The following is a 27,815-nucleotide window of genomic DNA, read 5'->3' on the forward strand; positions in this document are numbered from 1 at the left end:
CCATGGATATTTGCCGCTGAGTGGGAGATTTGTGAGATTTAATCCACTGGATGAAAATCAGCTGGAGGCCCCGATTTTCCGCCGAAGATTATAATCATCCGAGGCTTCCACGGGATTTCTTTGAGTTTCCTTGTTTTTGATTGTGTTATGGAGTGGAGCGATACTCTAAGAGGCTGTGCTGAAGCAGCTCTGGCCCCGGAGCAGGGCTTACAGACTGCCAGAAGCAAATGGTGACAAAAAATAGCTCGTGTGGTGAGATTTGTCCATTGTGCGTATCCAGTGCGGCGTGATGCAAAGTAGAAAAAATATTCCCGGTTTATAATCTGTGGATTGCTCCCTCAATGTGACAAAGGCTGTGTTTACATGAGGCGTTTCAACCCGGGTTGAGTTCGACCTGGGTCAAGTTTCGACCTGGGTCAAGTTTCGACCCGTGATGAACACATATTAGGGACCTTTCGCATTTGCTACGAATCGAATGGGAAACGAAAAGTTTGATTCGGCTCGTAATCGTTTCGTTGAAAACAGAATTCAGGTTTCGCAAGTCGTAATGCAAATGTGCATGGCAACTACGAATACGGCCGGTAGCTTGGCGTACGGGTGTGTTCGCGCACACGTGCATGGATCATGGAATCAAGGGAAAACATGTGTACCTGGCAAAACATGTGTACCTTGCAAAAAAATGTGTACCTGGCAAAACATGTGTACCTTGCAAAAAATGTGTACCTGACGGATTCGGGGCGTGCCACGAATGAAGAGGCTTCCATTCGTGAAAACGAGCTCTCCGCGGCGACTCTGACAAATCCTCGAACCCAGGTGACGAATCAGCATTCGTTTCGTATCCGTACGCATGGTGCGAAAGGTCCCTACTGACTGGCGCATTTACTTGACGCGTGGTCCTTATGCACGTTGTACAGATGTACGAAGTTCTGTACTAGGGTTGTACATGTACATGTATGTGTGTACATACTTACCCGGTTGGGTGTTCCTTGTGCGCTATACATGCGCGGTTGAAGAATTTATCCTCATAATTCGTGGAAATGTGTAAGAAGACTAGTCAAGCCATAGGTATAATATACTCACACCGCGCCCATCTTCCTGACAGCTGTCGTGCTCTTTTCTATAATGCATATATCTAGCCGCATTTTGACTACTGCTGTACTGCCTGGACAAATCTATATATTGCCCAATAGCAGAAACTGGAAATTCACAATCGTTCCCTCCTTAAGAGTCTTTATCATATGCCCAAGTCCCTTTCTAGTGTCGCCCTCTATATGTTATCCTCGACCAGACCTCTCCTAGAAAGACGACGAATCATGATGTGCTGTCTTATCCATCGTATTCAACTTTCCAAAGTACCCCCGCATCTTAAACCATTTGACTGGTTCCGACGGGATACCTCCACTAGGAACCACCTCTCCCTTCCTCTAGCCCGCTCTTCTGAATTGCTACATTCCCCCTTTTCAATGGCTATTTGCATTGGCTTAAGCTGCACCAGGAGACAAAGGGCCTTTTTTAACAGCATTAAGGAGCGCCTTGCTTTACCAGTAGTCCACAATTTTAGTCCATATTTGCTTCTTTCTTCTTTTCCTTTTCTTTTTGACTTCTTACTCTTTCCCTTGTTAACCATGGTTGGCTATAAAAACCCTGCAATCGCCACGCAAAGTGGCCATTGGCTACCCCAGCCATGTATTGCTTGGAGTAAAATAAATAAATAAAACGCTTTTCCTGCCTTTTCACTTTGTGATTGAACTAACGACTAGCTAGATCTCTGTTTGAAAAGGTTTTCGTATGAAATGCCTTCAGGGATTATTTTTGTTGTGGAATTAGCAATAAATACAATAGGGTCCTGAACACTCGAAACCAAACCGGGTCTACGGGATTCTACGAGATTCTACGGGATTCTACCGGATTCTACGGGATTCTACGGGATTCTACGGGATGTCCTGCATCTGTACTAAGTGCATAAGGAATATTGCGCTTGACCGAGTTTGACATTTTTCCCCGGGTTGATTTTAACCAACCCCTGGGGGAGGGGAGGGTTGAAATCGAGGAATTGTACCATCGTACTTCTGTGGGTATCTCGCACCAAGTTTGAACAGCACTGGGTGCCTGGCCTACTGTGTCTTGCCGTTACTCGGGCTTTAGCCGTGACCACGATTTAGCTCCTCATGTTCTCCTTTCTCCTTCCTTTTTCGTTTGCTAAGAGCTTTTTTCTCTCTGTGACCACGATTTATATTTTTCTTTTTTTCTTCTTTTTCTCCTTTATTTCTTTTTCATTCTTTCTTTCATTCTTTCTTTCATTCTTTCTTTTTTCTTTTTCCGAGAGCTTTCCTTTCCTTTTTTTCGCAGGCAGGCATAGTGGGATGGTCTAAGACCATGATTGAGAAACAGAGGGTACCAGGTTCAAGTCCTGCTTGGAAGCGGAAGGATTTTTTCCAGCCGTGCTGCGACCCACAGTTAATTGGGAACTCGTGGCCTGGCACGAGGGAAACATGGATGCAGTGAATGGGATTTCGGTCTTTGACCACTTTGTGGTGGGTCTGATCTACTCACCTCCCACCGTTTAGGAGCTGCATCTGCGCCTTGATCCAAGAGGGTGGTGGCGTTCCTGCGGATGCGGAAAACTGGGCCTGGCCGAGTCTCACGCGAACCGTGAAATTTTTTTTCTTTTCCTTTCCCACATTTTATTTTTATCTGTATCTCCTTTCCAAGTGTTCCCATTCCTGGTTTACTTGCACCTCATTTGCTTCCTAGTCATTGGACATGACTGTTCGCTTTGCAAATTCCAATACACACAGCCAACCACTGCACAGACAAATTTCGCGCGAAAGCAATCATGTGACGATACAGGACTCTAGAAGTGGACTTTTGGCAGCATATCAGTATTTTCCCCGGGTCAACTGTCTTCATGTAAACACCCACCTACCTTTTCCATCCTACAGACTTTCAACCCGGGCTGAACTCGACCCGGGTGGAAAATTCCCATGTAAATGCAGCCTGACAAGTCCCTTGAAAGTAACTTAGTTGAAAAGTTACAGCCTCTAATTGGGAATATAGGTAAAATTAATATGTACCCAGTGTTTAAGTGATGGATATGTAGGTACATGTATAAACCCCAGTTATAAATCACAAGAATTAGTGGGGGTCAATATGAGCTGGGTATAAACATCTATATTTGCCAAACACAAAATGGAGAATTTGCTGACACATTCCATCTCTTGATCAATTACACGATAAAGCAAGGACAGATTGCCAGGACATGGTTGGTATTGCGTCAAGTGAGATGTTTCCAACGCTCAATGAACCTCACCGGCAGCAAACCTACGGATTGTTCGGAATTCACAGGTAACACTATGCAGATATTGTGCCGTTCTACCTAACACACGCAGGCACTTACATGATATGGGAGTTGTAACCTGACGAGACGGCGATTTGCAGTATTGTACGGCATTGGAGTGCATTTTGTAACCCACGATGGAAAAGTTAGCATTGCCAGGCATATCCATGACGTGTACACTGCCATTGGTGTCATTGGAGCAGGTCTTCACAGATGGTGCAGGCGATACGCTCCCCCACAAGTAAGTGCGTGTAACATCCACACAGTTGTACTGGGATTGTGCGCCTGATGAATAAACCTCGACGAGCATAGAATTGCTATGAACATATGTCACCTGCAATGTAGTGCGACTGAGATCTGCAACACGATATCACAAAAATATGATCAGAAGTCATTTTGACACGAATCAGAATATGACAAAAGGAATACACACACAACACAGGCGAAAAAAGGCTGTGTTAGCTAACAGCCTTTCGCCTCTGTTGTGTGTATACTGCTCTGTACATTCGTGCATTGAGCACTCTACCTCGAGCTTCCGAGACCGGCCTTGTTCGTGACAAAATGAATATTTTCTTTCATTGCAAAGGTGAATCAATAACCCTGCTTACTGCTCTCTCTCTCTCTCTCATCAATCTGTACTCACAACTGTACTCAATCTGGACTCACAAAGTTTAGTGTAGTTGTATATGTACGTATCCACTGCGGTGCAGTTGCTGGGATGTCTTTTGGTGAGCTCGGTGAACGGGTTGTAAACATGTATCTGCGCACAGTTGCTCAGTGTTCCGTCGGAAATAGGAAGTCGGTAGATGAAGTTACAGAGATAGTTTCCATATGGAAGAGGGTTGTTCTGTAATCCGCTGGAGAAATCAACAATACAAAGAAATCAGTCAAAGGTACAATTATACTCGTGCTGAGATGCTCCCGCTGGTTATAAAGTAGACTGGTTTTGTTCCTTTCATCTTACTGTGCTACATTCTGGTTGACATGACCCGGCGCGTACGGCTGATGCAAGGATATCAAATCTGTTTCCGATACATGATTCTGTGTGTAATGTGTCTAACAAGTAGTGCGAGGTGCTGGGGTCAATATGGAAACGAGATGCCTATGCCGATATCAGTTCTGCAGCGCACTCCGGACCTGCATTCAATCAATATCTTGTCCTCAAGCTTCCATATTTGTCATTGGCGACTTTAACGCTCGCCTCTCGAAATGGCTTGCATCCGATCCTGATACACCTGCTGGTACATGCATGTATGACACCCTGGATGATCTGGGCTTATCGCAACTTGTGGATCAACAGCCTACCCGCTACTCCGCAAGTGGTAAGAGTTCATCACTACTCGACCTAGTTATCACTAATGCTCCAATAGCAGTCTCCCATCTCACCATCCTCCCACCGGTATCTGATCACTGTCCTGTAGTTTTCGATGTCGTCCACAACCGATCAGCAGGCTCCACAGCCCAAATATCTTCTGAACAAAACACCTGGCTCGACTTTGCCCACACGAACTGGCAAGCATTTAACAACCACGTGTGGCAACTACCCTTGCTAGATGCCGTCCAAAATGCGCAAACAGTTGATGAGGCCTGGTCATTGTGGCGCACAGCGCTGGAAGACTCTGTATCGTTGTTTGTTCCCGTTGTCCGGAGAAGCACATTTCCATCGAACAAGCCTTGGTACTCTGCTGTTCACCATCGTCAGAGGCGGCTTCGGGATCGTCTCTTCGCCAAGGCCAAACGTCTCGGATCTACAGATAGTTGGATAGCGTATAGACTCTCACGTAACTGTCTTACTTCCTTGCTCCGGAAGGCGAAACGCCATTATCACGAGAGGATGGCGAGAGACATGGCTCAGCATCATGGAACCCGTACATGGTGGCGCAAAGCAAAGATCCTTTGTAATGTGAATCGCCCGTCTCCGGTTATCCCTGACCTCTACCATGACAACCAAGCATACCCAGCCACGAATAATACGGAAAAGACGAATCTCCTAGCCAAAGTGTTTGCGAGCTACAGCCAGGCGCCACTGCTAACACCTGACCTGCACTCAGCTGGTATTTTAACACCCACGTCCACTGTGAAGTTCTCCATACAACCATTCTCTGTGCAGTCCGTATTTGACACGCTATCCAGACTTCCCATTCAACGTAAAACCGCTGGACTGCTGAACAATCGCATCCTCCGTGAAACAGCTGAGGTCACGTCACAGTCTCTTTCCGCCCTTTTCAACCGCTGCTTGCTGTCCAGTACTCAGCCCAGGGAGTGGAAATCTGCCGTTGTTGTACCTGTGTTCAAGGGAAAAGGTAATCCTTCTCACCCAGTCAATTACCGTCCTATATCGCTGTTAAATGCAGTTGCCAAATTGTATGAGTCTATGATTAGCCGTCAGTTTTACTCGTTTGTTGAGAGCCATAAAATTATCAGTTCCAGCCAGTTTGGCTTTTGTCGAAAGAGGTCAACAGTTGACCAATTGGTACAGCTTACCTCAATTGTTTCGCGTGCATTTGACTCTAAGTCTTCTTGTGACCAGCTGTTCCTTGATTTTTCTAAGGCCTTTGACAGAGTTAGTCATCATTTAGTTATTCAATCTGTTTCAGGTTGGTGTTCTCTTTCTGCCTGTTCTTGGGTGAAGGACTTCATCAGTGATCGTAGTATTTGCGTTCGCATTGGCCAAACTCTTTCTGACCCTTTGCCCATCACCGCTGGCGTACCCCAAGGTTCCCATCTCGGCCCGCTTCTTTTTAACCTGTGCATCAACTCCTTTCCTGATGCCCCTGCTTCTAGTACCCTATCCCTTTTTGCTGATGACTCTAATTTAATTCTTGTTTCTCCAGCAAACACCTCACTTCCTATCCATCATGCATTGCTCCAGACTGACATTGATAAGTGTTGTCAATGGTCATCAGCTACTGCCATGACGTTTAACACCAGTAAATGCGTCCACCTACCCTTTCAAAAATATGCATTAGCCCCCGGCCCGTCATCCCCCTTGACAATGAACGGTGTGCCTATTCAGAAAGGTGATAGCCACTGTCATCTCGGCGTGACTATCACTCCTTCACTAAATTTTTCTGACCATATAAAATCTATCACCCATAAGTTTCGCAGTCGTGTTTTTCTGTTGCGCCATATGGCCCATTTCCTTTCTGCTTCAACCGTGAATATGCTCTACAAGTGTTACGTACGACCACTGTTAGAATACGCAGTCCCTGTCTGGTCATTCGCCGTATCCCATTCAGATTCGCTTACGTTAGACCGACTGCAAGCCGTTGCTGCTCGTTCATATCTGCTTTGTAAGACCCGGCACCCTCCTGAGTGGGAAACCCCGAAGCAGATTCTTAATCGTACTTGTGACTGGTCATCCCTGAAGTGGCGTCGTCAGATTCTGTCCTTGCTGTATTTTCATCATGTCTTTTACCAGTTTCCGTCTTTGCTAATTCGTTTCAAATTCAATGTATCCCTTAGTTGTCGTCACCCGTCCTCTATAGTTTTACCTCGTTCTGGCGCCCATTTCCTTAAATCCCCTCTCTTCAGTTTATCTGTGGAATGGAACAAACTTCCAGAACACATCCGCTGCGTTCAGTCCTCTGTCAATGTTCGCATTGCTCTAAAGGCTCATTACTCACAGCATAGATATTCTCTGACTGGAATTCCGAACTTTTCCGTTTGAGAAATTTTTTTTTCCTTGAAATTAATCCTTGCTGGGTTTTTTTCATCTAAATGTCCCGCTATTATCTGCTGAGGTGATTTCTTCCCTCGTCGATTTCTTTCCTGCTTTTATACCTCGATATTTAGGTACTTGTTTCCCTTCTTCCCATGCTTCATCTTCCACTCTCCTCTCCCCCATTTCCCCATTTTTCTTGCGATATTTATGTGGGAGACTTCCGTGATAAGCATCCATTTGCTTTTGGAGAATCCTTTTAAATAAATACAATACAATACAATACAATATCCAACTCATCGTGACTCATGGGAAACTATTTGCATGTCCCTAGTATACTGATGCTGTCACGCATGCGAGTATAGTTTTGGCTAGGGTGGTATTTCTCCTTCAATACCATCAATATACATGCTGACTTTTTTTGCAATGTCGAGTGGTGTGAAGATTTTTTTGCGTAGGGTATCTCCCCCTCATGCTGGTCGTGAGAAGGTGGATTGGATTGGATTGGATTTTAATTATAGTGGTGACTATAACAGACAATTGACTAATACCAATAGACACACTACTGTCAATTGTGTGTCTGATCAAGCTCCCGTTCAGTTCCTTAACATGTGTGCAACCCACTGTGTTCATAACATGGTAACAGAGCTGACCAGATTCCGCTCCGATTCATGTTTGTACCCTATATGTGTCACTGTGGATCTCGTAGCTGTCGATGTCAATGTGATGCCTGGTCCAATTAGCGATCACTTTGCCGTGAAAGCTAGTCTAGACCTTGACAGACCAGGTCACCTCCAAGTTAGCACTGGAAAGAAACCCCTTTCTACCCTGGACTTTGATGATCTATCTTACAGAAGTGATTCGGCTCTCACTGAGACAGGACGGCATGTCACTGCTAGCACTAGCGTTGTTAAACGCGTGAATGAATGGCATAGTAGTATTGGAGGTGTCCTTGATGACCTCGATCCATATGTGGTCACATAAAGCTACACAAGAACTCGCCTAGGCAATGGATCACTCCAGAACTACGTTTTCTATTGGCACGTCGATAGTACCTCCACCACTGAGCATGTAAGAAAGCGGGTGACCAGGCAGCTTTAGAAGAATATCGTCGAGTTCGGCGCGAGGGACCTTTAATGAACAGGCATCTCCGCACCCAGTACTATCAACACCAATTCATGTCCGTGCGTAGACAGCCCAGGGGTCAATGGCAGTTACTCAATGGCCTGCTTCACAAACATACCAGGGACACTTTAGGAGGGATTGATCACATTGGTATCTCCCGCAACTTTGCACAAACTGTTTCAGACACCCATCCGGACACGCCTTCACTGCCCATCTGTTCCCCATCGCCAGACTGCTATGTTGGCTATCTCGCAGCCTACGGTCACTGACGTTGTAAAGATCCTTCGTAATCTCAATGCACATAAGGCTCCCGGAGCAGACGGGTTGCTTCCGATCCTTTTCAAGAAGTGTCATGAAGTGTGGGCAGGCTCCCTGTGTGCTCTGCTCAGGGAATGAATTGAGGAGAGCAAGTGTCCTGCGCTTTTCTAGCATGTATCAGTGAGAGTACTTTTCAAGGGCGGGGTACTGCCTGGCCCTGTGGCATTTGCCCAGTATACCATCAGAGCTGTGTCGAGGGTACAATAGCGCTGGTAGAAACAGTTGGTCCTATGGTATTGCGTCCTCTGGATTGTCCATTGACTCGTCTTGTCTCTCGTCTTGCTCTGACGCTAACGGCGCACGTATCACATTTTTCCAGGGTGCGACAGAGCTCTCGGCCATTGAAGAAAAAGTTGAGTCACCTCGACCATTACAATGCGCTCCTTAGCCGACTAGATCCTCCTGAACCCAACCATCACCACTGCCAGGACACTTCCGTAGACGATAATTATATTGATAATTCCTTCAGACAGCTGTTTCGCTCATACATAACTCATCAGTGAAGGTAGATGTTGAATGACTAAAAATATAGACCAAACTGCTATTGTATAGGGTTTGGTGGTGTGAAGACTATAGTAAGCTTAGTGACCCACCCCTTATGAACAGACTTCACCGTTCATAGGCCGTTCACTATCCAATAGCGTCAGCGTAGTTTAAACGACAGGTGCTGCGGCCCGATCGTGCGGTTGGCTGTTCGATCCGCCTCTTGGATGGTCAATATGGTTAGCCGATGTTTAGGTGGCAGGATCAGGGGCTGTCGCAGGTCGGACGGCAGATATGGCGAATGCGCTAGTCGACTTCCAAGAACAAGCAGGGTCAGGTCAGCTTCGGTGATCAAGGTTGGCGTAAGCTTGTACAGGGCATCACTTGGTGGCACACTTTTGTTCGTCCTTAGCATATGGACGGCTTCGGGATACTCCTCCTGCCGAGCGAGAGCTACCAGTTGCATCTTGGCTTTGCTCACTTCTTGGCTGCACAAGTCTGGTAGGGGGTTACAGGTGTGCATGCAGCGGCAGCGGACAGGCCGTGAGTCGCGCTCAGGAAGTCGTTAATCCTGACGCCAATTCCAGGTTAATATTGCTCTTGATTTTGCAGCTGTGCTTTCAGTAGGTTGTTGCTACTGTCGATACTGCTGCTACGGAGACTACTTGTACTGGTGATGCTCCGATGACTACTGGTGATGCTGCTGGTGCTGTTGTCATTGTTGCTGCTGTTGTTGTTCTTGCTGTGCTTGCTGCTGCTGCTGCTGGTGCTGTTGGCTGCATTAGCATTTGTGGAGGTGTTGAATTTCCGCGGCCTGCAGTAGAGTGGCCTGGCCAGAAATTTACTCACGTCACTGTCAGGTGGGAGGTGGAATCAACTGATACCCTGGCAGACACTTGCCCGTTTATAGCTGTATATAGGCTGCTGTGGTGGGCATCACCACGCTTTCCGAAATGGTATCATAACTCAATGAGACTGTCCACCGTACAGTCCTGGCTGAAATTGCCCACAAAGAACACTGATTGTTTCTTTACTGGCCAGCTAATTTCCAAGTGTCCTCCTTGTTGACGGCCAGGATCGGTTGGCTCTTCTTACATTTTACAGGCTCAGGGTGAAGCAAGCCGGGGACGTCCTTACGGGTATGCAGAGCCAGAGGCGACGTCGATTTGTCTTGACTGTAGTCCATTGGCTTAATCAAGCTGGTTTGCTGCTGGGTCAAGCTGGGGAGGACGGTTAAGAAGTTTCGTACGGGCACAAGACTTGTCGCCTTGTGCTTGGTGCTGATAAGATCGTCCAATGTCCTTTTCAGAAGCAATTGTTGATTTCTGCAAGGAACAAAATTCCTCACGTAGGCCTGTGAGTTGTGCGGAGAGCTCGTCCACACGCTGATAGAGGCACACCTCACGAGCACTAGAGTCGTTGGCATGAGCAATCAGGGTCTGCAGCACGCTGAGCAGAGCGTGCTCTATACCCGGGAGGTAGCAGAGAAGTTTCATCGAAGGCTCTCCTGCCAGCTTGACCATTTGTACATATACAGTACTTTGACACTCTACTGGCTCCCACTCACCACCAGGGTCTCACTAGGAGCACGTCCAACATTCCACTTGAACCATCTGCAACAGGGCACCACTCCCTCCTGTATGGCTTGGTCACATTATTGTGAATCTCAGGAGGCTTTTTCACAGTACAGATTGAGACAGATTACAGCCCGTAAGACCCTCCCCCGTTTCAACTCTCATGTTTTAAACTCAGTAAATTCGAAAACTCACAGATAAGTTAGATGCTTTAGAACTCCAGGTGTCCACGATGAGATGACTTCTAGTGAGTTCCACATCATGGATCTAAGAGGACCACAGCACAAGAAATCACTTGAACTGTCATTATGAGAATGTTCGTGGATTTGTTGCCCCCGCCTTTACCTTGACTTTCAGCCTTGACTGACTCCTTGTTGCCTGATCGTGCTTATTGCGCCAAGGAGTACAAACCCAGCACGGTAGCGGAGACGGGAAACCAGAGCAGCATTATAGTCCGTTTCAATAAGATTAGCAATCCGCTTTTGGTCTTAAAAAGTACGAAGATACGGGAAATTTGGACAACAAAGCACATAGCACTGCAAATTGTTCTGTGAAGGTTTCGGAACAATTGTAACAGATGTTTTAAAAGGAGTTTGAATCTCGGCCAGATTTCTGGCCTTTTCCCATGGTTTACGATTTGCGCTGGAAGTTAGTATCGATTATTTATCAAAACCCACGATGTATCCCTTCCTTGTTGGCCTTGTGGTTATGAATGGAGTCTGCTGACCATGAAATTGTGAGTTCAAATCCAAATCCAAACCTATCTTCAAGTTATGGTGAAAAGGAGAAGAACAAAATGGTACGAGTTATGACTAACTGTCCACCAACGTTACGAGATCTTATACAGTCAGCGAGTGCGACAAAATGGCACAAAACTGACGAGGAGCACTGAGACATTCGGCGACCTGACACCTAGCTCTAACACTTTCTCCAAGGCACAAAAAACAACCTTCCAACTTGGACGGCTCAGGTTCGGAAAGGTCCAAGAGGTTTTTCACCAAAATTCAATTGGCTCACCATCCGAGTTCAACTATCTTCAAGTAAAACCTTTTTTCATTGTTTTGCTGATCGAGCTGACAAAGAAGGTGGCTGTGCCGCACAATTTGTTTTTGGAACTCGGGCTTCCTGCCAAGCTGACTGACACTTGACTGGCTTATGCCATGGGAACACACCCACAGCACTGAAACGGTGTGAGTTAATACGGAAGTCATTGCGCTGTAGCTATGTGTCAAATACATCGGCACATTGATCGATCTATTTGTTTTTGAGAATTAACTTATTTTAGTATTTCAAGATCGCCAATTGACTTGAATTTAGGAGTCAACGCCTTCTTCTATCAGCTCTCAGAGGTGTCTGCTTTTCTCAAAATGTCGTAGAAGTTGCACGGATAGCTTTGCCAAGTCATGGTCTTGGGAATGAGTCTGGGTCGATGTCGTTTTCATCACATGGTGAGAGTAAATTGCACCGCAGCTCAAAGAAACTACTAAATTTTGATCACGATACGAAATGGGACCCATGCCGCTCGTCAATATTCACTACACTTTGGACATGTACTCTCTGACTCCATATCGATACGAGGAAGAACTCGTTTGTTGTACAGTCAACTTCGCTAATAACGACTGCGGATATAACGACAATTAGCGAATAACGACATAATTTTCATGCCCAGAGCAAAGTCCCATCCAACTGTGACACATATAATTAGACTTCGGGTATAACGACACTTCGCGAATAAGGACACTTTTCTGATGCCCCGCCGAGTGTCGTTATAAGCGAAGTTGACTGTAAACCAGACGTACATCGTGTACCCACTGGAGTGAGCAGTCATTTTTCATGCTTTCTCGCGCAATATTTCTTCGAGTTCGCAGTGATTTTTCCTGGCAGCGCTCGAGCGCTCATACGGTAAGACAGCAAACTCCTCGGGCAATCCCCAGGATTGCTAATCTTTTTGAAACTGACTGTACCTTACTACTAACCCTTGTTAGACACAAAGGCACATAACGAAAACCGTTGGCATATTCCGTTGTGACTCAGAGTTTCATGGCTGAACCAATCATCAGACATCATGTGCATCCGCGGTGCCCGATCGTCATATCACCGTCCTGTGAATGCATTGCGAGAGTTGGCAATCTCGGAGGGCCGGCTGTGAGGTTTTGGAGACGATGGTGGGCAGGACAGTGCCCTTGTATTTTCCTGGGTTTTGTTTTGTGTTTTTTGTTTCCTTGTTTTTTCACGTTTTTTTCACACATACAATTATTTTCATTTTTTGGCGTTGTGTTCTAATCATTCGCCATGCCACTGTCAATTGTATTCTGTTTGCCCGTAAAAGAGGCCTTTATATCTATCATCAGACATCGTTGTCTGAGGATTGGTGCAGCCATGAAACTCAGAATAACAACGGAATTTGCCAAAGGTTTTCGTTGTGTGCCTTTGTGTACGCTGCTCTGCCTGAATCAGGTATTGAGCACTTTCGCAGAACCTGAACGTACTACCTCAGGGTTTGAAACTCGGATTGAAAGACTTTTCATCCTCTTATTCCTGTTGGAACCAGCACCGTCTTTCGGTATTGAGCATTCTCTGTTTTAAATATGTCATACTTACAAAGTCTCTAACATCGGCATCTGCTTCAAGTGGTCCAGGTTCATCTCCTCTAGTTTATTGCCGTCCAAAATTCTAAGTTTGTAGTAAAAACACAAACAAAAATGAGGAACATGGACCATTATAGCAATAACTCCTTCTTAATCATTGTTGTGATTTGCTTTCAAGCAATGTGCATAATCAGTAAATTGATGTTGCTGTTTTTTTTAAATTTTTTCTTCTTTTTGGTTTCCCGTTCTCGGGGCCTTCTATTCGGTACTCTTTGTAGTTGTACTTCTGCACTGTTGAGCTATCCGAATTCAAATAAACACTAAAAAAATCCACGAGCAATATGGTCACTAAAGTCTCGATGTGCGTCGATGTTATGCCTACTTTTTGCTTCTGTATCGCTGCATGAACGTCTTCTGAGATGTTGTGTGCTGGTTCTGACATTAGAGAGGTTTTGCAGAGCGAACGTTCGCAATGATTTTCGCGTTCCGGGTTGCGAAAACTATTGCGAATGTTCGCGCGAAATTTGCGTTTTGCATGTTTTTCGCTCCCAGGAATTTTCGCGCGCACTCGCTTGTTTGAGAAGTGGTCTTCATCCGATTATTTTGTTGCTGCGAGTGACGGCACCCTGAGTCATGGCCTGAGACGAGAGCTCTTTGACTACCTTGTCCATGGCCGGAGACTCACAGACAAACGGGTTGGCTTGTGCCATAATCTGGCGCATCAACACCTGAAATTCAAAAAGGCATCGTTGATGTAACCGACTCTGAGCAGTGAGAAGACGAGCAGGAAGGAGATCGGGGATGGTTCCGGAGATGAAGCAACACGGGCTGCCACAAGTATAGGAAAGCTAGCACCCGCGGACCAAGCCAAGAGTAGAGATCAAGCACAAACATGAGGATCCGATTGAGGGTGGCTCACCGCGCACGAACAGTCCACAAAGAGCGAAAATTACTGCGAATGTTTGCATGTTTCTCGCTCCAAGGAAATTTCGTGTGTACTCGCTTGTTGTTGAGAAGTGTTCTCCATCCGATTATTTGTTTGTTGCGAGTGGCGGCCCGCGCACCAGGTACCCTGAGTCACGGCCTGAGACGAGAGCTCTTTGACTACGTTGTCCATGGCCGGAGACCCACAGACAAACGGGCCGGGTTGGCTTGTGCCGTAATCTTGCGCATCAACACCTGAGATTCAAAAAGGCATCATTGATGTAACCGATTCTGAGCAGTGAGAAGACGAGCAAGCAGGAGATCGGAGATGGTTCTGGAGATGAAACAACACGGGCTGCCAAAAGTATCGGAAAGCTAGCACTCGCGGACCAAGCCAAGAGTAGAGATCCAGCACAAACATGAAGATCGAGGGTCGCTCACCGTGCACCACTCCACCAGGCTGACCAGCGGTCAACAAAGAGCGAAAATTACTGCGAAAGTTTGTTTCGCGTTTCCTGCAACTTTCTCGTTCAAAACTGCGAACGTTCGCACGAAGTTTCGCTTTTCGTGACGTCAAACGAAAATTCGCGTGAACGTTCGCTCTGCAAAACCTCTCTAGTCTAGCTGGTTGGCTGTCCTCAGCTTTCAATGTCATTCGCCAATTACAGCACTGCCCAGCAGACATGACTACTGGAATTATTGTGCCAATATACAAAAATGGCGAACCGAAAGGAGCCCTGAAGAGATACAGACCTGTCATGCTATTGTCAGTGGCTCGGAAAGTCCTTACTACCATAAGCACAAAGAGAATTAGCACCAATATTCAGCAGTTTGTGGATGATTCACAAGCTTGTTTCAGAACAGGTCGCTCAACGGCTGATGGGGTTTCCTGTGTGCGGTCTCTGTGTAAGAGAGCTTTGCTCGGAAATTGGAACTATTCGGGAGCATAACTCGATTTTAGCGGTGCATTGGGCACAGTGAACCGTGGCAAGGCGCTCGATCGAATGGCCGCTTGGGGTGCAGCCACCTCAATGATGAAATTGCTAGTCTTCCATGCGACAGCTAGGGTGAAGATTGCTGGGCAGCTCGGTGATCCCTTCTCGACCATTATCTGCGTGGTTCAGGGAGACCCGATGTGTCCTGCCATGTTCATTTTCTACACAGAAGGTGCGATGAGGCAGGCGAGAGCAGCCTGCACCTCCCCTTCATGTCTGCCTACTCATTTCTCACAGTATGCAGATGACACCACAATACATGACACTGGTGGTGATGCTGTGGTGGCCGCTTCAGCGAAATGTGCGCCAATTTTCGCCCAGGATGACCTGAGATAAAATCTAACAAAAAGTCAATTTGTAACTTCTTCCAAGGATGATGACGCATGGAGAAAGACGAAACTACTCGGAGGTCTCCTGGGATCTGGAAGTGACATCGAGAACCGTATCAATGCCGCTAACCGAGCGTTCGGCACTATAGCCTGGAAGAGACACAAGTTATCATCTAGAATGCTTATGTTTACCACACTTATCCTTCTGGCTCTACTATACAACTGTGGCCTGTGAACCTTGACAGCAGCACTCGGCAACAGGCTCCACACGTGGCATCGCCGCAAACTACGATCCATTCTTGGCGTAGTGTATCCCCAAAAAAGATCGAATAAAAACTTATACAAGCTGCCCAACTAATTGCCTATCACCAGAACATGCAGGCAACGGCGCTTGTTATGGTCCGGCCATGTAATCAGAGAAGACAGTGACTCAACATCCTACAGAGCTCTAAGACTTTCAATCGACACCAAAGATACTCAGAGGACGCCCCGTAACCAGATGGATCGACAACATCAAGAATGACTTAAAGACAATAAACTTGTCCATTGCCGAAGCGGAAGCTATTTCTCAAGACAAGGAAGCTTGGCTCGGCATTGTGAATCAATGTACTAACTTATCACGCTAAAAATATCTGCGCTCAATCAAATAATAATAATAATAATAAACACAGCTCGCATCTTCCCTGAGCCTGTTAGACAGGAGCAGAGTCGACGCATCTGTCAACAGTGTTAAGCCAAGTTAGTCTATCTCCTGCAGCTTGGATAGCGCTCTCCACGGAGAGATCCGCCGCCTTCAGGTCGTGCCGAATCGTTTCTATCCACCGCAATGGTGGACGGCCACGGTTTTTTTGATGTCGTTTGTGCTGATTGATAGCTCTAGTGCTTGGAACATGGCGGATTCTGGACCCTCTCTCACCACATGGCCAAACCACAGCAGCCTACGTCGCCGGCATGAGGCACTAACTGGAGATTGTTTTGTTTCCGTGTATAAGCTGTTATTGGTGATGCGTTGCGGGTAGACAATCTGCAGCAGTTCGCGTAGCTTCCTCCATTGCCATTTGTCCAGTTTGTTGTTCAGCAATTTGGACAGAGTCCACAATCCGCAATTGTGTAGAAGGATCGGCATTATGAGGCAGTTAAACATACACAGTCGGGATTGAAAGGAATGCCGTCTCGAAGAAATCGAACAAAAGGCCCTGTTTGCTTTTGAGATTCTCATGTCCACGTCTTCTGCAGAGCCCAATAGAGAACCCAGGAGTTTGATTGGTCTCCATTCGTTACTGTTTCTTGTAACATCAACATATTCACTCACTCAAATACCTTTTTGGTAATACAATTCTGTACTTAATATCATATTCCTCATGCCTAGGCTCATGGTGGAAGCGGGGTACTTTTTGTCCTGCAATAACAGAATGGAGAAGGTGTGTATAGCATGTATTTCTCGTTTTTATTCGCATGCAACAACGCAAATCCACACAATTCAGTAGACACTTTCTTTCTCTCAAAATTTTCCGTTCCCTTCTCTTCAGGATAGTGCAGGGAATGTTATAAATTTGAAGAAACACATACCGGTAGCTATAATAGAGAAAGAAAGAAAAGTCAACACATCAACACAGGCGATAAAAATGATTAAAGTGTTTAAAAGAACTCAAAAACAAACAGCTGCAAGTTGTAGACAAACACGTTGAACACATCAGGGAACACTTGTCACACTTTCACGAGGTGTGACACCAAACAACTGCAACGATAACACATTCTCCTTCTGTATACATAGTTCTGGATCTAGTTTACGAATATACAGAGCTTCTAACACAGCAAGATGTAAGCTGGACCTTCCACGAGTCAAAATCGAAAAAATATCATCACTATCCAACTTACGACAACTAGCACTTCCAGACAAATGACGCTTGATGGACGATGTCCGATCACTTAGCTCTGTCACCTTCGACGCTTGCAGTTGTTCACTTCCGTTAGGCTTGCCCGCTTGTGTAGTATCCCTGCCCGGCTAATACGGAACTTTACCTGATGGATATGTAGTGTATCTCCGTATGTAAACGTACGGCGTCTGCTGCATGAAAGCTGCTGCGCATTTCTGTTTTGATTAGATCGCAACGACAAAGCTAACTCGAAGAAGAAGTAGTCAACTTCTAGGTGTGCACCGGAGAGAAAGTTATTTATTTGCTGCTTCTTCTTTTACTAATAATTATATCACAGGTGTGTACCTGAGAGAAGAAGAATAAAACTAACTCTTGTTGATTGCACCGCGCCTACCACTCGGCTACCTGTTACACTTGCTCCGGTCGACACCTTCAACGTCCGTTGATTTCATGGCCGTTTTCGTTTCACTATGGTGAGGAAGCGAGGGAGACCGGCTCGAAAACCACCCAATGTGACACTGGAGCTCACAGACAACGGAAGAGTTACCAGAAGCAAGGTGAAGAGACGAAGTACTGGGGATTTGAATACGTTCATATTGGAAGTGAAAACAACGATCAACAAGAGTAAACGAGGAAGACCAAGAAGTGAAACGAAAACGGCCATGAAATCAACGGACATTGGAGGTGTCGACTGGAGCAACCAAACGGGCAAGCCTGACGGAAGAGAACAGTTGCAAGCGTCGAAGGTGACAGAGCTAAGTGATCGGACATTGTCCATCAAGCGCAATTTGTCGGGCAGAGCTAGTTGCCGCAAATTGGATAGTGATGATACCTTTTATATTTTGACTCGTGGAAGGTCTAAGTTACATCTTGCTGTGTTAGAAGCTCTGTATATTCGTAAACTAGATCCAGAACTATGTATACAGAAGGAGAATGTGTTATCGTTGCAGTTGTTTGGTGTCACACCTCGTGAAAGTGTGACAAGTGTTCCCTGATGTGTTCAATGTGTTTGTCTACAACGTGCAGAGTTTTGTTTTTGAGTTCTTAACACTTTAATCATTTTTATCGCCTATGTTGAAGTGTTGACTTTTTCTTTCTTTCTCTATATAGTTATGTGTTTTTTTTCAAATTTATAACATTCCCTGTACTATCCTGAAGAGAAGGGAAAGAAAACGTTTGATAGAAAGGAAATGTCTGAAGAATTGTGTGAATTTCCCTCCTTGCATGCCAGTACTGATTACGAAACTGTTTTTTAACCGTCTCCAAACTACCCCTAGAATTTTTATTTTATATTATTATTACTCCATGATCACCAGCTGTGTTCAATATTCAACAATAGAATTTCATTCCTATAAAACCAGCCGTGTTTTAATATTTTAATATTCACATATTTTACCGCTAGCTCATTACGATAAGCTTCTCGGCATGCAAGCAATGAGAAATGCAGAAGTGGAACGAGGTATTACTTTTGCAATACAAAATATTTTATCTCTTTAACGCAATTCTGTACAATAATAAAAATAATACATGTTTCTACAGGCAGTGATCATGACGTAGTCACAGGACTTACAGGTTTCTGAGATTGAGCAGGCCATTGAAAGTCGAAGGACGTATCTCCTTAAGATAATTCTCTGCAAGTACACTAAGAAAATGGACACATTTTGTTGTGAAACTGTTATGTCCCCTTGCGGACTAACATTCCATTACACTCATGCATTCTTACTGACACACACAAACACTAGCATTTGTAAGACATTCCTCTTGGTCAGGTAAAGTAACAACAACAACCATATGCGAGCATGCGCAGTCAGTAGCAAACGGTGTAGTAGATATATAATGACTAACTTGCATACACAACAACTGCCCCCTTTCAAGAATGTTCCAGGGAATATTCTACCACAATTAAATACCTCAAAAATCGTTGAAGAAACACATAAAATAAGTTCATCAATCCACAGTACGTGAATTCTTAAACTTTGACACAGCACTACAATAACATAATCTGACGCAGGAATCCGTCAGTCAATATTAGCAATACCAAGGATCTTGCACACTATTGTACATGGTAATAATTACTAGTTCGCTAAACAGTCCAGCAATGACATCAGGGAAAGGCTCAAAGCTGTTCAATCAGTCTATCCGGACGAACACTACGCCGAGACGAACGTCTAACAGTGGTTTCACAGGGAGTATTCTCGACCTGTGGTAAACCAACTTCAGGAGCAGACTGCTCACAAGGAGGATCCGCCTCAACTTGTACAGTAGCAGACTGTGGCGAGACGCTAGCCGGAAAATCACTGGCCCGTGACGACTCTCCTACGTCTGACAGCACTGGTGACGGTGACGTCTGATCGATTGTATCCAACAGTGGTTCTGGCAGCGATGCACTCAAGCTTGCCGGAACTGACCGTAGACGCAACTGATCTTGGTGACGCTTCCACAACACATCACCCACTTGTACTTCATAGTTGTAGTCACTGAGGACACGCACAATTCGTCCCGGGACCCAACGATTACCTTTGCCGAAATTGAGCGCAAACACAGAGTCACTCTCTGTGAACGCTGGCTTGACGCGATTGCCGTCCTCATAAGCCTTTGCTTGTTGACGTACCTGCGAGGGACGCAGAGCACTGAGCCGCGTGCATGGCTGGCGTCCAAACATCATCTCCGCAGGTGTTCTGCCGGCATGGTTGGGTGTCGTGCGGTACGTTAGCAGAAACCTGTCGAGCCGAGCTTGCAGTGGTTCGCTTGTTGCACCCATTTCCTTCAACTTCTGCTTAAACACACCCACATAGCGCTCAGCAAGTCCATTCGTAGCCGGATGGCCTGGAGCCGTCAGGGTGTGCACAATGTCGTTGGCACGGAGGAAAGCCTTGAATTCCTCGCTCGTGAATTGGGTTCCATTATCTGAAACAAGATGCTCCGGCAGACCAAACACAGAGAACACGTGCCGCAGAGCCGCAATAGTGGTTGCAGACGTGGCATTAGACATTGCAATTACATCCAGATACTTTGTGTATGCATCCACCACAACCAGGAACATCTTGCCCATGAATGGTCCTGCAAAGTCGATATGCACCCGTTTCCATGGACCGTTTGGCCATGACCAGGTTCCCGACTTGGCAGGTGGACATTTCGCAATTTCTTGGCATTGAGCACATGCCTTGACTAACATTTCAATCTCTTGATCCACATTTGGCCACCATAAGTACCGTCGTGCCATTTGCTTGGTTTTGACCATGCCAAAGTGCTCCGTGTGCAAATCACGTAGCAATACCATTCTTAGTGATTTGGGTATGACAACTCGTTGTCCCCTCAATAGGATACCATCTTCCGCAGACAGCTCATCCCTCTTATTGTGGTAAGACCGAAACGATTGGGGTACTGAGCTAGGCCAACCATTCACCACATAGTAGAGCACCTTAGATAGCTCAGGGTCACGAGCTGTTTCCGATTTCACTACGTCTGCTTTGATTATCGTATCTTCCTCCACTAGCAAGACACGAACCGTAACCATTTCCTCTGCAGACGGACTGATATTCTCACATGGTTGCCTAGACAGGAAATCCGCGTAGACATTTTCCTTGCCTGGCAAATACTTGATCTCATAATCATAGCCAGCTAGCATTAGTGCCCATTTCTTGATGCGAGCTGATGCAAGTGTAGGAACTGGTTCGTTGTTTCCCAGTAACTTCAATAGTGGTTGATGGTCGGTTTGAAGCGTGAAGTGGCGCCCTAGCAAGTATTTCTGGAACTTTGTAACACCGAAAACCACAGCTATGGCTTCCCGTTCGATTTGTGCATAACGCGATTCAGCCGGTGTCAATTTCCTTGACACGTAAGCAACCGGCAAAACATCACCATTCGTTTGCCTATGCAATAGTACGGCACCTACACCCATTGGAGAAGCGTCCACCTGGAGTGTGACTGGCTTCTTGACATCGTAGTGTGCTAATAGCGTATGCTCACACATTGCATCTTTCAAGGCCTGGAATGCATCTTCCTCTGCCTTGCTCCATTGCCATTTCATTTCTTTCCTGAGCAGGTTGTACAGTGGTGCAGCAATCTCTGCGAACCGAGGTACAAACCTCCGTTGAAAATTGGCCGCACCCAGAAAAGAGTACAATTCATTCACGTTGTTAGGCGGCTTTGCGACTTTCAAGGCATTCACTCGATCAGGCGAGGGTGCGATTCCCTGCGCGGTTACCTGATGACCGAGGTACGTTAGCTTATCCGCCATGTAGCTGAACTTCTTAGGATTGAGCTTGAATCCTTTCTCATTTAGGCAAGATAGCACTTGATCCACATTTTTCTCATGGATCTCCTCATCACGACCAGTACACAACACATCGTCGATGTAGCCCCCGCATCCTGGCAAATCGCTAAGGGTTTCTTCCATTACCCGTTGGAAAATAGATACGGCGCTGTGAAAACCAAAAGGGAGTCGTTTGTACTGATACAACCCCTGCATGGTATTGATCGTGGTGTACTGCCGACATTCAGGTGCTATCTCTAGCTGGTGGTAGGCTTGCGACAAATCCAGCTTCGTGAATTTAGACCCCGGGCCCAATTTGTGCAATAGCTCCTCAAGAGTGGGTAGCGGGTATTGCTCGCATTTAGAATGCAGATTGATAGTGCCACTGTAGTCACCACAGATTCTCAACCCACCTCCTGATTTCTCTACCGTGACAGTGGGGGAGGCCCATTCTGAATGCGTGACTTTCTCGATTATACCATCTGCTTCCAATTTATTCAGAGCCTCAACATAGCTCTCCCGAATTGACAGTGGTACCGGCCTTGCCTTTCGGTAAACAGGGCTCTCATCAGACACATGCAATTTCACCTGCACGCCTTTCACCTTTCCCACTTCTGAGGTGTCGAACAACCCTGGGTATTTCTCAATGAATTTAGCGCCAGACTTTTCGACCTGGTGCACTTCGAAAATTGATTTCCAGGGGAGTTTGAACAAAGCCATTGCATCTCTGCCCAGAATAGATGGACGGTTTCCATTTGTAACCCTCACCAATAGTGTGTGCAATTGTGTGCCCATTCGGAACTCCATTTCCGCTTCCCCGAGACAATTAATCACATCTCCAGAGTAGGACACAAGGTTGATACTGGATTCCATCAGGTTACTCAGCACACCATTGCATTGCAAGAAATCTGCGCTGCTGAGAATCGTGACAGCACTTCCTGTATCAATCTCCATTTGGATAGTGGTACCCATTACATCTAATGATACAGTGTACGGTAGTCGCCCCATTGCATTTACACTATACATGGTGACATCGGGTTTACTAGCACATGGAACGAACTCACCAATTTCTTCCGCGATGTGATGGACGGTTTGTCCAGACTTCTTCTTGCGGCAAGCTCTCTCGATGTGACCCACCGTACCACACGCGTGGCACTTCACACTCTTGAAGCGGCACTCTTCCGGTTTGTGACCAGCCTTGTCACACCGAAAACATTTCTTGTCGTGCGACTTGAAAGTTGGAGTTGGCTTGCTCGTCGACTGGCGCGAACGAACGGCGTGGACGGACTGTGCCGTCAATTGTTCCGACTCTCTCGATGCAGTTTCATAGGCTGATGCCATCATCACAATGTCCGCCAAACTTGAGGTCTCCTTTGCTTTCGACAATATCTCCTTCGTAACACTCATCGACTTCAACCCACTGACAAACTGGTCTCGGAGTGCCCTGTCCAAATACGCCTGAAACTTACAGTCCATGGCTGCTTGCTTTAGTCTAGCTGCATACTGTGTTGCTGACTCTCCATCCTTTTGACAAATCCTCTGGAATCTATGAGTCGCCGCCAACACACTGACATTAGGCTTGAAGTGCTCTGAAAGCAGTTCTCCGAGTTCCTCAAACGTTTTCTGCGCTGGTTTGTCCGGCAGGCAAAGACTCTTCAGAATCGAGTAGTTCTCAGCAGAGAGTTGACTGATCAGGACAGCTGCCTTTTGCGTGTCCGCCGCTCTCTCCTGGTCCGCGGTTGCCCCAGCTGCGACTTGTCCAATACTGTTGGCGATAAAATAAAACGTGAGTCTCTCTACATACTCACGAAAATCACCTTTTTCAAATATTTCAAGCTTCGATCGCGACATCTTCGTCTTTTATCTTCGTCGCCAAATTGTTATGTCCCCTTGCGGACTAACATTCCATTACACTCATGCATTCTTACTGACACACACAAACACTAGCATTTGTAAGACATTCCTCTTGGTCAGGTAAAGTAACAACAACAACCATATGCGAGCATGCGCAGTCAGTAGCAAACGGTGTAGTAGATATATAATGACTAACTTGCATACACAACAGAAACCATGGCTATGTAATTTTTGTCTTCCAACCTCCCCCCTTTCCATTACCTTCAGTATAGTATTACCTGAAGCCGAAGTGAGTGTAGGCTAATATTCACTTGTATACAAACGTCGTTTCCAGACTTAACGGGTAATACTATACTTACATGTGCACCTAAGGTGATATTCACCTTCGTTCGCTGACGTCGTTGTCAAATGCATCTTGAAAATTCTATAATGAGGTCGATAGTACAGTACAGTCTGGTCCTGTACTAGTGGAAGATTAAATTGAGCCATGAGCTGTGGTGGGGGTTAGCTAGTCCATGTAGCAGCTAATGACCCGGCTAGTCGGATCAAGAGACCTGCTTGGCCAACATATTTGACCAGTCCCATTGAATCGCGGTATCCAGATTTGAATAATCTCGTGCAAGCTATTCTGATTACCGAGATTTGACTAATCAGGTGCTCCGGGGATATTGCTGGATACAGTACATAGGTGGCGAGATCGAAGAGTTTTACCTAGCTCTGAAATAGACATTAATTTTATTAGGACAGATACGGTTGATAATCCTGGCCGCAGTACAGGCACAACTGTACAATGAAAGAATTTAGATATATGAAGTTTATTGTAAAACAAGCAAGGACCAGGTTGTCAACTTCAAGTCGATCGTCCTCTCGGATTCAGCTGTTCTTTTCGAGTCATTCTATGCGGACTCGAGAAAACAGGACGGAAACGAATATCGAAGAAACTCTATACTAGATGCAAGATCGGTCTCCCACCGGCATTTATCCAGCCTTCGATCGAAGGACAACAGAATATTTCAGTTACTGACTACTATTATTATTATTATTATTATTATTTGAAACTCGGATGTTGAGCCATAAATAATTAATGTAGAAGAGAAAAAAAGGACATATGGATACGAGTTTAGAGTAACTCTCCATCACTGTAACATGATACTATATACAGTCAGAAAGTGCAATAACTAGGCACAAAACTGACAGAGTACTGAGACATTCGACGTCCTGATAATTATTATTATTATAACTTTATTCACTCCCAAAGCTGAAAATGAAAGCTTGAAAGGCGGCATGAAGTACAGCACCGGGATCCATGGGACCCAAGGGTGAAGCACCAATCAGTGAAGGAAAAAGAAAATCCTGAACATTTTTGTGATAAATTTCAGGAGAGCAAAATACACATTCACCTATACCAACTTCAGTACTAACATAAAATCACAGTCATTTATAACAGTGCTAGTAGAGACCAAGCATGCTGCACATAGGGGAACTCCAAGCAAGAAAAACTAAGACGAGATAACACGGCATAGGCCGATAAACACAATACACCACTGTGGGCAGAAATTCGCGCCTCTCAGCTCGTCACACAGCACATAATGCACTACCATCATAAACACACACAGATTTAGACACATCGAGACTTGAATTGAATTCGCTTTATTTCGCTCACGTTGTAATGACATGAGGTAAGAACCCCATCACCCGGCCAAAGAAGATCAAGGATAATGAGAGAACCAAATAAATAGAGAGATGGCCATTTTTTGCTTTTATTTCTATTTTTGAAAGGATTGGGAGAACTTCAAAGTCAAAGGACCAGTCGGGAAGTGAACTGCCTGAAAAGAGAAAAAAACCGCAGGCAGTTCACTTCCCCGACTGATATAAAATATGATGGTAGGTAAACAACAGAGAGAAACACACAACACTTTTCTTAATATTGATCATACGAAACACGAGGGGGTTTGGTCCCTTATCCTTATTTTTCTCTACACTATTTCTTCATATTTTTCATCGTTTTATTCCACATTGTTTCCGCCGTTTTGCATTGCATGGATAAAGTATACACAAATGTCGATTCAGCTTGTCTTACTGATTGCGGTTATCAAATCATTGTCTCCTCGTCGTTTGTGTAAATTATGAAATGATGGAATGATAAATGTTATCCTTTCATCAATCACTGAAGAACTCCGCAAAATGTTACTAGTGAATATGGATGAAAATAGGGTGAAAATAGGGTGAATATGGGGTGAATATAGGGTGGATATTGGCACATGAAGGGCGGTGTATGCTTGCATGAAAAGTATGTGAGTGAAGTACACCCTAGGTATAGCTAGTGAATATTCATTCTGACTCTTTCGTTCTCAGGGCAGACATACAGGGGCAGTATTGGTAGTGGCTGGACAGTTTTTAACATCATACAATGAGTTCGAGGTGAAAATCTGCTTGATATCTGAAATATTCTGGCGAACGTCATGTGCGCAGCATAGGAATACAGGATGTCAGTCTTCAAAAGTAACTTTGACCCGTTTTGCCCACTGTCCAATGCGGACAAAACTTTGGGAATAGTCACATCTTTTGAGAACCTCCACTAGGCAGTGAGCAAATACGAAAATTGAGTAATCACCCTGACATTGGAGGCATGAAACGTCGTGTCCTGCGTTTCAATGCCTGCTGCATAGTATTTCACTTACAGCTTGTGTAGATTGCGAAGGCCATTGAATGCACCTGGTCTTATTTGGTGGATATTATTGTTTGATAGATCCCTGATAATGATAAACAATGCGATGGCAAACATTGCAAAAGCACATAAAGAACTTGATTTCTTGCAAATGTTGCTAAATATTCTGCGTCCTGTGCTCTCAGCACTTCTCCCTATCCCACCCCCATTCCCAAGTATGCGAAAGGACAACCGCATCTTCCACCGCCATTAGGTACAAACTCCCTGAAATGTTCTTTTAAAAATGGAGAGTGAACATTATGCGACCAGGTGTATTCGTTAAGTGAAAAAATAGCATTAGCCGTACAATGGTTTTTTAAGGTTGAGGTTCACAAATTCATACAATTGGTCACGATTCCTTACGCTGCTGATCTCTGTGCAAACGTTTTTGCTGTGTGAGATAACATCATTTCTCGGCAATACTCCCTCTGCCTGTTCAAAGTCCGATCTCTCAAATTCTCCCCACAATTAATCCCTACAGAGGAGAATTCCTCCCCTTAGCTCGTGTTCCACGCTCCCCTATTTGTCGGACACGTTCAAATCGGCTACGCATCTCTACATTTATGCAACATTACTTCCTTGTTTTCGTCACCTTAGAATCTGGAAAAACCAAACACACAACTAGAAATAATTATTGTACCCGCACGCTTACAGAAACTGAAGGGTTGACAAGTTTTTCAATGTGTTTACTGCTAAACATGTGGAGCCGGTGGTGATGGTGATGGTGGTGGTGATGGTGATGGTGATGGTGATCATTTGCCTAAAAAGAAACAAAGAAAACGTAAAGAGTTAAGTTAAAACGTACAGAGTTAAGTTTGACCAATCAGGACTGCAGTCTATGACGTACGTGTGGACGTACGTGTGGAACTACTTGTTATTGTACATAACTAGTCCATCATACATGATATGATAGTGAATTCAGTAGGTTGTTGACGTTTCGGTTTGTCACAATTTGTCTTCGGTTAGCTTCCCATTTCTACGTTTATTACATAAACTTGAGCCTCCCAAGTTGGGTGGTCTGTTGCTTTGCGTCGTCGATTTGTAGTAAGGCAGGTATGTCCAATAGTCTTACTAGTTCGTCATCATCCAGTAACTTTCTGCATTCTTTGTTGCCGTGATGCGTAGCTCGTGCTCTTCTTCGTCGCGCTTTCCTTCCCCTCTTGGACCTTTCCAAACCTGAGCCTTCCAAGTTGGAAGGTTGTTGGTTTGCGCCTTGGATAATTGTTGGAGCTAGATGTCAGGTCGCCGAATGTCTCAGTTCTCCTTGTCAGTTTTGTGCCATTGTGTCGCACTCGCTGACTGTATAAGATCTGGTTACGTGGCTGGACAGTTAGTCATAACTCGTAACATTTTGTCCTTCTTCTTTTCACAATAATTTAATTGGCTCACCATCCGAATTACATATTATTTATATATCTATTTATTTATTTATTTCTGCACCTCGTGGCATGTCAAGAAAGCCAATTGAATTGAGGAGATTGTGGGGCCAACCACGGAAGAAGAGAAAAAAGAAAATGAAGAGCACGTACACAAAGTGGGAAGGGATTAGCAACTTACAAAGCAATGGGATGCGTAGCGAGCTATGCAGCGGAGGTGGTGATTGTGATTTTGTTTACTGGGAGATACTGAAGTGCTGTCTGACGAGGGTACGGAATTTGGGCATATCTGGAGCTTGTCTAACACTGGGAGGCAATTGTAGCCACGAGGAGTAGGAGGAAAAGAAAGGGGAATTTTTGAATCGGGTAGACCTAGCTAGGGGGAGAGGAATGCAGCTTCGGGTGGTGCCAC

General features: G+C 45.3%; 2 long non-coding RNA genes across 2 annotated transcripts; both read right to left on the reverse strand.

Annotated features, from left to right (window-relative positions):
* Positions 1-4,013: 4,013 nt before the first annotated feature.
* LOC135820952 (uncharacterized) lies at positions 4,014-13,158 on the reverse strand. Its single transcript, XR_010554223.1, has 3 exons — positions 13,100-13,158; positions 10,694-10,765; positions 4,014-4,194 (listed from the first exon to the last, which is right to left on the reverse strand). It is a non-coding gene; the product is annotated as an uncharacterized LOC135820952 (long non-coding RNA).
* Positions 13,159-18,781: 5,623 nt separating this feature from the next.
* On the reverse strand, positions 18,782-26,787 carry LOC135821517 (uncharacterized). The gene is made up of 3 exons (XR_010554386.1): positions 26,680-26,787; positions 26,002-26,073; positions 18,782-18,853 (listed from the first exon to the last, which is right to left on the reverse strand). It is a non-coding gene; the product is annotated as an uncharacterized LOC135821517 (long non-coding RNA).
* Positions 26,788-27,815: the final 1,028 nt, after the last annotated feature.

This window comes from Sycon ciliatum, chromosome 7 (genome assembly GCF_964019385.1).
Source record: "Sycon ciliatum chromosome 7, ocSycCili1.1, whole genome shotgun sequence".
Lineage (NCBI taxonomy): Eukaryota > Metazoa > Porifera > Calcarea > Leucosolenida > Sycettidae > Sycon > Sycon ciliatum.